At 34.2% G+C, this 15655-nt stretch overlaps 1 protein-coding gene across 1 annotated transcript in view; it reads right to left on the bottom strand.

Annotated features, from left to right (window-relative positions):
• Positions 1-15655, bottom strand: part of TRHDE (thyrotropin releasing hormone degrading enzyme) — a 443586-nt gene that overhangs the window by 188235 nt on the left and 239696 nt on the right. The gene's annotated exons all lie outside the window — the stretch shown is intronic.

Genomic DNA, 15655 nt, shown 5'->3' with positions numbered 1-15655 from the left:
CACTCTAAAATAACAGTGGTTGACTTGAGCACAACATGAAACAAAATCAATGGGCCACAATGGGGCCTAAATAGATAGAAACAATGGACTCTATGTTTAACAGTGGTTAAAACAAATTTGGAGTGTGGGCACATAAATGAAACTGCCTAAGCTTGTTTATATGTTCTGCAGGGTCAAAACTAAAATTCCAGTCCCAAATAACCTTTTCATAATTAATCCAATGTAAGACTAACAACTAAATTTCAGAGTTCCATTACTATTTCTTATTTCTAGTCCATTTAAACAACACATTCCATCTTTCTGTTCCCCCCCCTACTTTCCCTCTCTTTCTCACTTATCCTCTCTCTAATACACACAAACACACACACACACAAACACACACACACACACTCACACACACACACACACACACACTTATTTTCTAAAAGAATTTCAGGAGACGACCACAAATAATAAAAGGCATTACTGACATCAAACTATAATACCTGTGTATGTGGATGTGATACGTGAACTCAGAAAGTGGAGAGCAATAGGTATCAACAATCCATTTTGTGAAAGCAAACAAAATCGTGAGACTTCTGCGCATTGTTGAGACATTAGTATTTGCTCTAAAAAAAGCTGACTTGTAATGTTAGGAATAAACTGTAAAGAAAAAAGTACTTCTCTGTTGCTTTTGCTTTAAGAAGCCTGCTTTAAAGAAACAGCTTAGGTTCTGTTAACAAAAATGCTGGCAGCTATGAGTCCTCCTAATCTCCTGCCTTCACTGAGGGAGAAGGAGAGGAAAAAGAAGTTGCAAGAGATATCAAGGGCGAAATAGCCCTTAGGTAGTTGGGACCTGAGAGGTATCATTACAGAGATAAGACTGCAACACTTTAATTGCTCTAGCTAATTCTGAACTCATTCCTGGAGCCTCCACATTTTGGGCCAGCAGATAAACTGCACTTTATTTCTGAGTGAGTTGTAATTTCAAGCTGAGAGTACACCAATCCTGGATTTTAAAAATTGGAAAGAGAATAAATATACTAAGAAAAGAATAGTTAACTAGGCACATATGTTTGTGTTAATTTAAATCTGACTTTAAAGAAACATTTTTGTTCATCATCCCTTGCTCAATAATGTAGTATGTTTAATCAATAATTTAACTGGTCATCCAACTATATACTGTAAGGTTTATTTTCTACTAGCTTATTTTTATAGTCTGTGGACTATATATCTAATTTCTTTGGTCCTCTTTTTTCGGTCTATGAATTTCACATCAATGCTCCATCAAAAAGAACTTTGTTGCAGTGACTGAACCAAAAGTAACTCTAAGTCCCAGAAGGATGCTCCAGACTGTAAGAGACCACAATAAAAAGTAAACTTACAATGAATTAAGTGACAAATATTACACAAAATGATACTGTATTTCTTTTTAAATCGAGTTCCTAATTCAAGATGAATTAAGAAGATTAAGAAGACTGAAATTGGACCCTGTGATTTAAAAATTTTTAAATTAAAAAAATTGGTATTTACATTGCTCATTTTAAGTCCACTAAAAAGCAAAGACAAGATCTCAGACAAATGGTCTAGATTTAGAGAATAAGAGAAAATTGTGTATTTCCAAAATAAAAATTTTAAGCCGGTATGCAATCTTGTTAGTCATTCAATTTTAAAATGCACATTAAAGCTATTTGATACTGGAATTAATGAGAGGAATCATGAAAAGTATAACGATACTTCAACTTGATCAATGAACATTTTTATTTATAAAAACTACCAACTGAAGGTGTGATATCCATTCTGAAGGTCAAATAATATTCAACTCTTCGAATAGTGATTGCTTACTCCATTATGTCACTCTAACATCTGATCAAAAATCACAGTGTAGGGGCTTCCCTGGTGGCGCAGTGGTTGAGAGTCCGCCTGCCGATGCAGGGGACGCGGGTTCGTGCCCCGGTCCGGGAAGATCCCACATGCCGCTGAGCGGCTGGGCCCGTGAGCCATGGCCGCTGAGCCTGCGCGTCCAGAGCCTGTGCTCCGCAACCGGAGAGGCCACAACAGTGAGAGGCCCGCGCACCGAAAGAAAAAAAAAAAAAAAAAAATCACAGTGTAAAATGAACATAACACAATGATTTATTTGAATCCTAATTTTTAATATTTGGCAACAATAAATATATATTGATCAATATTAAAATCTAGTAAACATATCTTGGTTTGCTAGAGATGTGATTTTTTTAAATGGTATAAAGTCAATGGCCATGAAATTATAAAAATGAAATCTAAGGTAAATTTCAAAAACGAAACTTTCTCGTTTAAGAAAATATAAGTTATACATGATATATTACTTCATGCTTCTGGAGAAAAATAAAAACAAACCTTTGGTCAGTGGAATTTCAAAAAGGAGAGTTTAAATTTAGTAGTGTTAAGTCATTAGCAAAAGATTCGTCTTCTACATTTTTGGAGAGGATGATATTGTCTAATTGAGAAAAAGGGCATGAAGAGAGATTAAGAGAGAGAGAAGGAAAAACAAAAAAGAAAGAAAGAAAAGCCTGGCAGAAGATACTCACAAAGCTCAGAAGAGACAATAACTTAAACTGAGGGAGAGAAAAAGAAAATTCTAACCAGAGGCAAACCCAATTTAACAAAATTACAAAGAGTTTTCAGCAGAGAAGGTGCTAATTTTTTATAAAAGACCCGCATCACTATAAAAGAAGAAATAATCTTAGTTTGTCAGTCCCAGGCTAGGGCCCTCCTCCTCCTCATCATCAACTACAACAATAACAATTACAGCAGAAATTACTAAGTGTTGGTTAGTTGCTTATTGTTGACCTGAGACTATGAAAGTTTAAAAATAAAGTAAAAGAAATCCTGGCTCTTACGTGAGACAAAAGATCAAACAAAAGAGTTAGCCACAGTGAACAAAATAATAGTTTTCTCTTACAGACTAGAAATGCTAAAGAATTTTGAGGCAAAACACGGTAAAACAGAATTATTTATGGAAAGTTTAATGGAAGAGGTAGAATTTGATCTGATCCTTCAAGTAACTTTAAAGTTGCGTGCATGCTCATGTGTTTGTGTACAGGGAAGAATATATTTATGGTGCATAGTCAACAGTTTTTATTCTACTCTCTCTCTCTCTATATATATATATATTTTTTTTTTTTTTTTTTTTTTTTTTGCGGTATGCGCTCCCAGACCGGGGCGCGAACCCGGTTCCCCTGCATCGGCAGGCGGACGCGCAACCACTGCGCCACCAGGGAAGCCCCTCTACTCTATATTTTAAGGACACCATGATAGGCCATTCTACAGCTTTCAAAATGCAAAACAATAAGCTAAAATGGAGAACTTTAAAATCTGTTTACAAGAAGTTTATTGTTAACAGTAACAATAAATCCTACCACTCTAATACAGACACCTCTTGGAGATGTTGCATACATGCCTACATTTAAACAGTTCTAATAATATTGAATATGTGTGTCATTTTGTACTGAACTATTTTCAAAAATATGCTGTGTTTGAATTTTTGGAGAACAGTGTAAAGACTTTTCAGAAAAGTAAACAAAGTGTGAGTGAATGCACAGAGCTGAGAATAACACATGGAAAAGAAGAAAGGCACTATTGTTTGATTCATTCATTCATTCAACAAACATGGATTAAATTCCTACTCAATGCCAGATACTGTACTATGTTTTGGGAATAAATATATGACTAAAATCTAGTCCTCAACCTGAAAGAACTCAAAAGTAGTTGAGAAAGACAGGTAAACAGCTATCTGTATTATAATATGATGGATGTTATAAAAACACAGAGGATGAAATGATTAATTAGTTCAGAAAAGGCTTCACAGAGGAAGTGACATTAAAGTGGGTTGTTGAAGGATGAAAGGTTACTCAGATAAATGGGGGAAGCAGCTTAAAAGGGCAAATCCTGGCAGAGGAAACATGAAAAAAAGCTGGTCTGTTTGAATCCTCAGTTGTCAGGTTGAAGAGTTTGTTCTTAATAAATAGGCAGTAGCAGACATAATGACATAATAAAAGTAGTGTCTTAGGAAAATTAACTTATCTGAGCTATACAGAGTGGCTTGATGGATATAGAAACGGGAGACAGGAAGTGGCTCTTGTACCAAGAGGCAATATGGTGATGACGTATTACAACAGGTGTTGCTGAAGGACTTTTGATTCTGAGAGATATTTTGAACGAACAATCAACTGACATTGATGCCTTGGTCCCCTTAGTGGATGATGGAGAGGAAGTACTAACAAATAACTACATGGAATGACATGACGGAATTTTAAAAGATTTTAGATTGACAGAATGTTTTAAAAGGTAGGGGGCATGCTACTGACAGAAATGGAGAAGTGGAGAAAATTTTGGTTTGGAGGGCAAGTTAAAAGATGAGTTTTAGACATATTGCAAGGAATGTGACAGTGAACATTTAAAAAGCAATACGTCACAGGCAACTGAAAGTAAAAGCCTAGGTCTAAGATAAGGGGCAAGTGCTAAACAACTTCTGGCAAGAAACAGTAATCTGTATACAAATATAAATGAAGTCTCGGAGAGAAGCAACTCTTTTTAAAAATTATTTCTTACAATATTAACACTTCATGTACTGGTATTTAGAAATATATGTGAAGGGAGTTATTAAAAATTCTTAACACATCATTAGATACACCTGAAAAAATCAATTCCATGATGTCCCCAAATGGCTTCTGCCTGAACATGTCAAGATCTGAATAGTCATGATGATTGTGGGAAAAGAGGAAGTACTATTGGAAGACAGGGCTGTCCGCAAGCTCCTATAGAAAGGCTGACTAATTTTAGTGAAGAGCAATACCAGGCAGACACTTTGACTCTTGTCATCAGAAAAGAAAGAAAAAAAATCAAGTAATCTGAATCAAGATCAAATAAAGTCAAATACATCAAACCAGACAAAAAAGATGAGAGCGGAGCCTGAGCCAGTTCAAGAAGTGGTGAGGTGCTCACAGGCATGAACAGAGAGGAAAACATTCTCTGGGCAGACGTGGGTTACATCAGAGCAGCCACAAGGACTCAATTTTCCTTTTTTTAAAAAATTTAATTTCCTATTTTAAAATTTTTACTGGAGTATAGTTGATTTAAAATGTTGTGTTAGGGGCTTCCCTGGTGGTGCAGTCGTTAAGAATCTGCCTGCCAATGCAGGGGACACGGGTTGGAGCCCAGGTCCGGGAAGATCCTACATGCCGCGGAGCAACTAAGCCTGTGTGCCACAACTACTGAGCCTGCGCTCTAGAGCCCGCGAGCCACAACTACTGAGCCCGCGTGCCACAACTACTGAAGCCCACGTGCCTAGAGCCCATGCTCCATAATAAGAGAAGCCACCGCAATGAGAAGCCCACGCACTGCAACAAAGAGTAGCCCCCGCTCACCTCCACTAGAGAAAGCCCCGCGCAGCAACGAAGACCCAACGCAGCCAAAAGTAAATAAATTAAGTAAATAAATTAAAAAAAATAAAATGTTGTGTTAGTTTCTGCCGTACAGCAAAGTGAATCAGTTATACATATACATATATCCACTCTTTTTTAGATTCTTTTCCCATATAGGTCATTACAGAGTATTGAGTAGAGTTCTGTGCTATACAGCAGGACCTTATTAGTTATCTCTTTTATATATAGTAGTGTGTACATGTCAATCCCAATCTCCTATATTTATCCTTCCCCCCTTCCGCCCTGGTATTCATAAGCTTGTTTTCTACATCTGTGACTCTACTCTTGTTTTGTAAATAAGTTCATTTGTACCATTTTTTAGATTCCACATATCTAGGAGGATGGGTCTGAATATAAATGGCTCTTTCGTTATTCCTGGGAGAAAAGACAGGAACACTGCTGCAAAATTGATGAAAGAGTCCTAGACTGTAAGAAAAATATCTGCCATTCACTAGCTGTCTGACCTTGAGCAAGTTAATCTTTTCAGACCTCAGCATCCTCATTTGTAAACATATGTGGTTGTGAAGATTAAAGATAATTTGTTCTACAAATATTTATTGAGCACCTGCTATATCCCAAATGGTATGTCTGGTTCTGGGGATAAAAAGATAGAAAACCAGGGATCCAACCTTCAGAGATTTTATCCTAGTAGAAAGAGAGCCAAAGATGAAAACAAATATTGAAATAGCACCTACTATGTGTAAAAATGGAAGTAGGTTCAGGATACAGAGTGACTACACAGAGAAGGCTGTGATTGGTTCTGCCTGGAGAAAGGAAGGAAAGCTTCTGAATTGATAGTTTGAGTTGAATCTTTAAGGGGGATTGAGTTTTCTAGGAGAATACCACAGAAAGGGGCATTTTGGACAGAAAGGAATATCTGGGAAAAACCACAGAGGTATGAAACAGCCTGACCTGTTTGGTGGACTCCAGAGTTCTGCGTGGCAGAAGGCAGGGAGTATAATGGGGTAAATGACTAGTGATTAGTGCATAGAGACAGACATGAACAGAATTATCAAGATCCTCCATGGCAAGTTAGGAAGCTAGAATTAAGAAGTGACATCACCAGACCTACATTTAGAAAGATGACTATGAATACTGGAAAGCGGACTAGAGTGAGGAGCAACTCGAAACAATATAGGACAATACAGTACAATTATGCAAAAATAGCCCACAATATGGGCTTTATCTTTGTGATCACAAAATATTATACCATTATTTTTCTAAAATTTAGCTCAATTTTGTGATGACCAATGGTGATCCAACAAGGTATTTACTTTGAAATTCCAAAATGTATGAATCAAATATAGATTTAGACATAAATATAAACATAGGCATAAATATAGATATGTATGTAGACACACATAAAGATAACCAAATAGATACAAATATTTCCTTTTCAGTATTTTCATTAGTTTATTTAAAGCAATGTCTTATTCCAGTTTTTAATACTGACAACATCCTCTTGAATATAGATAAAGGCACTTTTCTAATCCATAGAGTCAAACGAATAAGAATGTCTGACAAAAATTATTTGAACAATACAATCTAATTCCACACGTTTACTGACTGCTTTGTACACGCAACCTCCATATGTTAGAGGCTGGGGAAACAAACGAACTTGGGACACAATTCCTGCCTCCAAGCAGCTCCCATTATGAGAGGGAAGATAGACATGTACAACTCGTTCGTGCTATTTGATGGGTAACTTATTAGTAACCAAACAAAGTACTATGGGAGTAGAGAACAGAGGGAACGTTATGGATAAAAATGCTTTCAGTGTCTATGACCATGTTGATTCAATTTCAACTGATCTGTCATAAAGAGAAGAAATTAGATATGTCATTCATATTTTGTGTCTTTGGAAATCTATGCTACCATGAGATGAAGCCTTTTAAGATTTCATAGGTTAAACAAAATGCCACATGAGTCATTACTAATCTGAACCCCTTGCTTGCATAAGACTAGAGCAAGGATACAGGTATACCTAGCATTGCATATTTTGGCTTTTTCGCTCTTGTTCTTCATGACTTATTCAAATCAGGACAAATTAAAGGAGAGGAATACAATCAAAAATTCAAACAAGAAAAGCAAACATATTGGAGGAAAATATACATCAGGTTTTATTTATGTGATAATGGTATCTCTGTGACGTCGGAATTATCATCTTTTGTAAACACACAACACAATGCCATATTTGTAAAACTTATAAATTATTTGGATTCCAAGTCTCTTAAAATATTAAAAGAATTTTACTCTGTAATTTTATATTTCATCCTACTTTTATAAAGTTCTAAAATGTCCAAAAGTATTTTAAGCTTTACTCAGTTGAAAGTTAGCTAGATGTACTTGTGAAATATAATGTCATTATTTAGCTAATTAGTTAACATTTTGTAGATAGCTAAATCATACTGATAAATGAAATAAAACTAAAGATGTAGTGAAAATAAGTGTTGCTTCTATATAGTATTTCTTAAAAATTAACATTTCAAAATCTCATGTTTAAAATACACATGCCTAAGATGTTGATAATCATTTTCATGTGCAGCTTGTTAAAACAGTCCACTTATATTAAAGTCAGACTTATGTAAACACACATGTATGCAGTAGGCATTAAAGAATAATTTTAGAAATAATCACCATTAATGCCTATAATAAAACAAGCACTGTATTGAAAATTTTACCTCTGTTTTTGTCCACATAACCTTTTACAGTAAGTGGTACATGAACATAATTATCTGCGCAGATCTCTATTGATTTAACATTATTCTGTGATTTCACATGAGCTTTACAATGAGTAACCAAATGCGTTCTATACACTCTTATTTCTTTTAACAATCAACTACATTTCATTCACTGCCAAGCCACAAACGCTTTAGGATGCCTTAGTCAAAGCACTAACTAAAAAAGCAATTATATCTCTATAAGACTATCTTGGATGACTTTATAAGGCTCTCATAACCCCAAATAACTCCCTGCACAGATTTTTATGAACTGATATACTCTCAAACATGACTAACACAGAGAGGAGGTGGGTTAAATTGTGAGTCTCTTCAATGACTACATCCTTCAGCTGCCTTATGTTTTGTTTGTAATATCCAGGCTGAATGTGTCATGTCTAATATTATCCAAGATGTGACATAGCTAAGGGAATATGCTAAGATGAAACACAAAATGTACTGCATTGTATTCAACCAAATTCTGAGCCTTCTGCATACTTACTTAAGAACCTTTAAGATATAGCAATATTGATATGGCAGAAGTCACCATCAATTAGTCATTTACATATTCATTAATTATGATAATCCTGGGTCTTACAGAACAACCTTGAATGTGCTTCAAATAATGTCAATCACAGTAATAATTATGAACAGGTTGTCTAATTACATAGCTCATTCTGATTCTAGCAGCCCAAAAAAATCTCTGTGAACAATCACCATATGCCATGTGCTTTTATATAACCCTCTTAAAATGTTCACATCATATATTTTTTCGGATTTCTTGACATTTTTTCCTTCTGTTTTCCTTCAAACACTTATCCAATGTAGTTTTATATACTTTAGGCTCAATATCCTTTTTAATTCAATGAATGAGTTCTTATATAGACATAGAAACTGCTTATAATCTTTCATAAATTATTTGTTGCCCATAATTTCTTTTTTGTGTTGTTAACTTTTGACCAGAATTTTATTATTTGAATTGCTCATAGATGCTATACTTTGGGTTAAATGCTGAGAAATGATGGTAAATAAACAGTCCTTAACTGATGAAGCATATCGTTTAGTGGGGGAGATTTACTTCCTCTTCTTTGCTGATTAACATGAACTCATACCCACTCTTGTACATGTCACTTCAGCATCCTCTGCATAGAGAGGTAAGCTTCTTCACCTTTTCAATAATCCTCTCTCTACTTTGGCAGTAAGAATCTTTTCCTCTATCTCTATGCTTAATTGTTTTGAGTAGCTGATAAGACATTTCAATAAAATCAAATTTGCCAGTTTTTTTGAATACTCACACACCTGTTTCTCACATCCATCACAAGAAGTTGCTAATATTTTCAGACAAATCAATAATAAGCTAACAAGGCCCTATAATAATTGATTGATAAAATGTAACCCAGAGTATTTTTAAACACACACTGACTAATCATCTTAAACAGATTCAATTTCTACTTAAATCCTAACAGAAACTTTCTTATACCATTCAGGTCTGGAATAGTTCCAAAAATAGGCTAGCCAACTCCCAGAAGTCATTAACATGATTACCAAGTAGCTAGTTTATTTTATGTTATTTTAATTTATGAAATAAATAATAATTCAAATGACCTTAATTCTGTAACAAAATTGTTATTAACTTGATAATGAAATTTATTAAATAACACATTTTTGTACTTTAATAGTGATATAAATGATCAGTTCATCAAATAATCTAGCTAAATAAAACTTTACACTTGTTGCCAGATCACAGAAGTCTGTATATTTCCAATGAAAATAAAAAGCATTAATTTTTTCAAATTTAAAAGATTTACTAACTCATAACAAACAACTCCAGAATACATAGAGTGCTATGGCCCAAAAAGTTAACCAATTCAGAAAGTCCACATTTATTCCCAGACCCTATATATTACTGGATCTCAAAGTAAGCTACTATAACATTTATAGACTGATTATAAAATTAGCAAAGAAAATCTTTACTACTCAGAATGCAAAATCTGGACTAGCAATCCATTTATAAAGTGCAAAAATATTAAAATATTAGCATTCCAAAGTCATTCTGAAATGGAACAGGTATACTCAAAAGTATTATGTGAAGGCAATTTCTTTGCTCTTATTAATTTTTAATATGTGATTCACAAGATACTCCACTGGAAAACATATTGTGGACCCTAAAAGTAATGCCATTATACTTAAGTACCTAATAGTAATAGTAATATTTGTAGTAAGAAGAAGAAGAATAAAAATGTCTTAGAGTTTTAAAACTATTCTGTGACAAAAACAGTACAGGTATTTCATACATATTTTGAAGATGGAGAAACAAAATCACACAGCTATTAAGTGTCAAGAGAGTCAAAAATTTGGGACTTCCTTGGTGGTCCAGCGGTTAAGACTTTACACTCCCAACACAGAGGGCATGGGTTCGATCCCTGGTCAGGGAACCAAGATCCTGCATGCTACACAGTGCAGCCAAAAAAAAAAAAAATTAATCCACGGGATAGTTAGAAATAAGGAATCGAACTTCATTCTAGGAAGCTGTAAAGTAGCATTACTCTGAAAAAATAATTTAACTTAATTGGTAAAACAGATCTATGAGACTTTGAGGACACTGATATTCATACTCATTCATCTGTGTTCCCCATCTCTAACAGAGAAACTTGCTAAGACTGGGCATCCAAAAAATGTTTGTTACATAATGAAAAATGAGTGAGTCAATATAGATTAATCCCTGGAAATATTTTGTAAATTAGGGGCCCTAAAAATGCCAGCAAAATGCTTAGCAACTAATAGAATAATATTATTTTGTTGTGAGAAGCCAAATTATTTTCAGGCCTAGGAAGTGATATAGGCCATCATCTCTCAGAAGAAGCCAAAGATTCCAAGAAAAGCACCTATGGTCTTAAAAAGTAAGACAAAGAAACACGGAGAGTTTTTATTTTTAATTAGTCATCTTCAATTTTGTATTGTGTTTAATGTCCTTCAAATTGGACTGATCAAGTGGATAGTCGGGAAGAGAATGTAATTAATGCCAAGTTTTGCTCTTTAGGAGCAATTGAACTAACCCTCTCTTTAATCAGAAAGCTTGGGAAATAAATAATAAATAGATGAAAATATCCCACCATCACCACAAGCACCACTACAACCAAAAGTACAGAAATATTTTTTTTAAAGCATTTATCTTCCAAGCAAAGCTGCGAAGCTTAGGGAAAGAAGAGAGCTTAACTGAGCAGAAAGATACTCAAATTCTAAATAAAAATAAATAGCTATTGTAAATCTAGGCAAATATTAGAGAACATGTTTGATCCATTTAATATAAAAATAATAGGTAGCTAAATCTTCTTCCTGTTCCATTATTTGGCTAATCCTCTGAGACTTACTATGCTAAATTATGTTTTCCAAACATATCTATGAATATGAACAGTCTGATTGAGATTTTGGATCTGTGTTTTTGAGCTACTGCATAAACAAAACAACTTCTGACAGAGGCATGGTTGGTCAACTAAGAGCAAAAAAAAAAAAAAAAATACTCAATCTACCCACACCTTCTAACTGAAACCACCACAATAAAGATAAAATACAGTGTGTATAAGAAGCTGATATATAGCAGGTCTCTGCTAATAAGCCATGAGGTTTATTCCATAGAAATTAGCAAAATGAATGTCTCATTTGGGGTACTTGATAATTCTTTGAATGAATTAATTAAACAGAATAAATGAAATGTATAACTGAATGGAATGGTAAAAAAGTGGCAGCAATCCATCAAACTAGTTTATATAAAATTAATGTTAACAGCACTCAGGAAACACATCACTGAACTATAAATAAAATCTTGAGAAAATTTTAAATGATTAAAGGAGTTAATTGGACACAGGTGGATTTGAAGTAGGTTCTTAGAGAAAAGAAAGCATCCCCACATATCTTCATTTTTAAAGACAAATATGACAAAGATAACACTCCAATCATTAGAAAGAATTTTATTTCATTAGTCCCAGGGAAAGGTAAAAAGCTAAAGATATAAATAGTTTCAAAAGGGGCTTACTTAAATCTGTGAACGGTAGATCCACAGAGGTTATTCAGCTCAGTGTCAAAACATGTTCTACCCCAAATCATCTTCTTAGATTCATGGTTGAAGAGAGCTGCCTGAGTGGTGGCCTGCATGGTAGTCTAGCCATTACCACACTCTCAGACTCTTAAGAAAAATGACAGCAAAGATGCGTACTCTCAAGATACCTAGCAGAAGGTCTTACTCTACTTCACAGCGAATTAGCATACGTAAAGTGTTTAATGGTACACAGTAAATGCTACGTAAGTCTTTATTATTGCAAGTGTTACTGGAGTAATTGGAGCAAAATCTTCATCAACCTCAAATTATTGCTTTTTGCTTTCTCTTGACAGGAAGCTCCTTTACATTTTTTGATTCTTATCACTTGAACTCACTACTTTCATTTATCACATCTTTGTCTAGCAACATCTGAACAGTGTTAAAGTAACCTTGATGAAATGGAAAAAAAAAAAAAAGTTCCATAAAGGGTTATGGGCTGAGACAGTCACTCCTTGCTTAGAAATGAGTGTGTTCTAATATCTTTTAAAGCATATAGCTGCCTGGTTAAGGATGATTAATAATTAGAAAATTAATGAATTATTCTTTGGTTGTCCTCTTAGTCCCCAGCTTTCCTTTTTGGTTGTGTTCATGTTACAGATTTTGCAAAGCAAATTCTCTTTAACATATCTGAGAGGATACTGAATGATGCCAAGGGTTGAACGATTCATGTATCATAAGAAGATAAACGTTTTTACCAAGCGTGATAAAAGGCACAGATTAAACTGGTATAATCTGCTATTGCAAATCATAAGTATTTGAGAACAATGATGTCTAACAGAACATTTCATCATTTTGATAGAAATTTTTGGCATCATCAATTTTTTTGATTATCAAGTGATGTCTGACCATTTTTAGCAAGTTGGAATATTTTGCTTGCAAACTGCTCTCACCTAAAAAAGGGAATGAATGGGTTAACTCTTCCGATATTATTTCTAGATATGAGAAAGGACAGCCTTGCATTATTGTTAGGCTCCAGGTTCAGAAGAGTTTTCTTCTTAGGAAGTGTCTAATCCCGTCAATTTATTGGTTGCTTTTGAAGTTCCTAAGGAAATGCAGAAGGACCTTGACACCATGCAAACCTGAACACAGTCTTCGGAAGAAATACTTTATTCTGAAGGGAATGCTCATTTATCTTTTATCTCCAAGTTTAAAATATACAAAACCTGAAACACTTAGTGTCTTTCTGAATATAAATGGCTTTTAAAAAAATCATCCTTTAAGAACATACGTGAAATTTCAATTTGCAGCTCTGTTTTAAATTTTAAAAATTCACATAGTAAAAAAAAAAAGGAGGTAATGTGACTAAGAAGAACCTCCTAGACATGTACCTGAATGTATAGAAGTATATGTGAATATATGTGAGTATGAGTGGATTGTTGGCTTTTTCTTCCCTTTCTAAAGATATCTTACTTAATAAAACCTGATCTTCTATTTGAAGCAGTAAATGAAGCAGATTTACATTTTCTGAGACTTAACACACCTTGACAACAAGCTTTTCAAGTTTCCATTTCCCAAACAACTGTGAAGCCAACAATGTCTTGATTCTTATATAAGAACTATAAGTGTAGACAAAACAAATGTATGAATATATTATAAATACTTCAACTGTTGTTTTATCCTCAAAAATATCTTTGTGCCATACAATTTCTAAGTCAGTTAATGTGCATCAACAGTTAACAAATGACTGGCCTTATTCATTATAATAGATATCCATAACAGGGTTACCAGCGCGTCAGTAAGATCACTTGTATAAAGCACAGAGTCCTAAAATGAGAAAATATTAACCCAATTAGTTATTGTATTAGCCTTAGTGAGAATTATTTTAACACGCTCGTATAACAGGTGCACTTCCTGTTTTCACTGTTCTTCTTTGCTAGAAATTCTTAGCATCTCTTCAGTCACCATTAGTTAGAACCCAAATCTCTGGCCTGATTCTTAACACGGACATCCTTTTTTTGATTATCCTAATTTGTATACTGAGTGTTAGTCTCATTCTCAATGCATCGGGAATATACACCTCAGAACTCCTATATTTACTCAGAATTCAGACCTGAATTCTACGAGACCCTTTCCTCTAATGGTACCAGCCGCTGTTCTCTTTGCAGCTCTTACTTCCTCTGTGGACTTTCTTTGTGTTTGTTATATAGGCCTATTGTCCACCAAAGCCCCAAACTTTTCGAACAACTAATGATAAGGAAAAAGTAACCCATTCTCCCAGAAGAGAAGGCTACAGCTCCCCAGATCCTCTCAAATGAGAAAAAAAAAATTTTCTCTCTTCTTTAAAAAACAAAAGTTGATGTTTTCAGCACAAAGAGAAATGACTTGCAGAGGGGTTCGGAGGGAAGAGTAAAGGGAAAGCATAAAGAAGAAGTCTATTTTGAAGACCGTGACCCCCAGGAGACCCAAGCAAGCACTCCTACTTTTCTTCTAGTCTTTCAATGTAAATGTCACTTTTAAGCTACTGAGAAGGATCAAAAATACCATAGACCCTTGGGACTAGCCATAAGAAGCTTTTAAAATGTTCACATTCAATATGTCAGTCATTTGAGAATAAAATATCATCTACCAGTTGAAAACAATTGGATCACCTTCTAATTTACTGATTTCTCAGGAGTAGAATATTATATGTGGATTTTTTATCATAATAGACAAAATACAACTCTATGGAAAATCACACATATATGATGTATGTGTATATACATATACACATTTATTTGGTATTCAGTATTTATAAAGTAAGATTCTAAAATAAATATTTAATTCCCAAATGGTCTATCTTTGACACCGTAGCCCTCCTGGGCAAATATATTTTGATATTCATGAATCATAGGCAATAGTACCAATGTACCAAGTACTGTTGAAATGTATATTAACTAACTTTGAAAGGCATGTGAAAGCTTTCTTCCCTACAGACATTAAATCAAAGACGGACTTAAGACATGAACAGCTGAACAAGTAAAATATTAACCAAAACAATTTTTTCTCTCTCTAATGTTCTATTTTCCTCTCTCTTGAATAGTAGAGTGTTTATTATTGTTTAGAATAATTAAGCAGTATGTCTTTATATTTAAACTGGAAAAAAAACTGAATTCAATGAACTCTGTATCTATTTCAGTTCACCAATGATTTTCTCAACTTCTTTTTGAATAAAAACAAAATAATCTAAGAAGTAAAGGTAATTTTATTGCAATGCCTATTAAATTTAGCAGGCAATTTTTGTTGGAGCACATTAAAATGATACTGAGTCTAATGGCAGAATTCATTTCTACTAGTTTAGTCCTGCCCATGATAAAAACAATTGAGAACAATTTATCAAAGTTTTGGGCAATACACTTTGAGATATCCTAAGTATTTAGCATAATGAAGTTAAATTGCACAATTCTCTATTAATAGTTATCTTT

The sequence above is a fragment of the Physeter macrocephalus genome, chromosome 6, assembly GCF_002837175.3.
Source record: "Physeter macrocephalus isolate SW-GA chromosome 6, ASM283717v5, whole genome shotgun sequence".
NCBI lineage: Eukaryota > Metazoa > Chordata > Mammalia > Artiodactyla > Physeteridae > Physeter > Physeter macrocephalus.
Note: the sequence above shows the minus strand (reverse complement) of the source record. Positions and strands in the feature narration are given on the sequence as shown.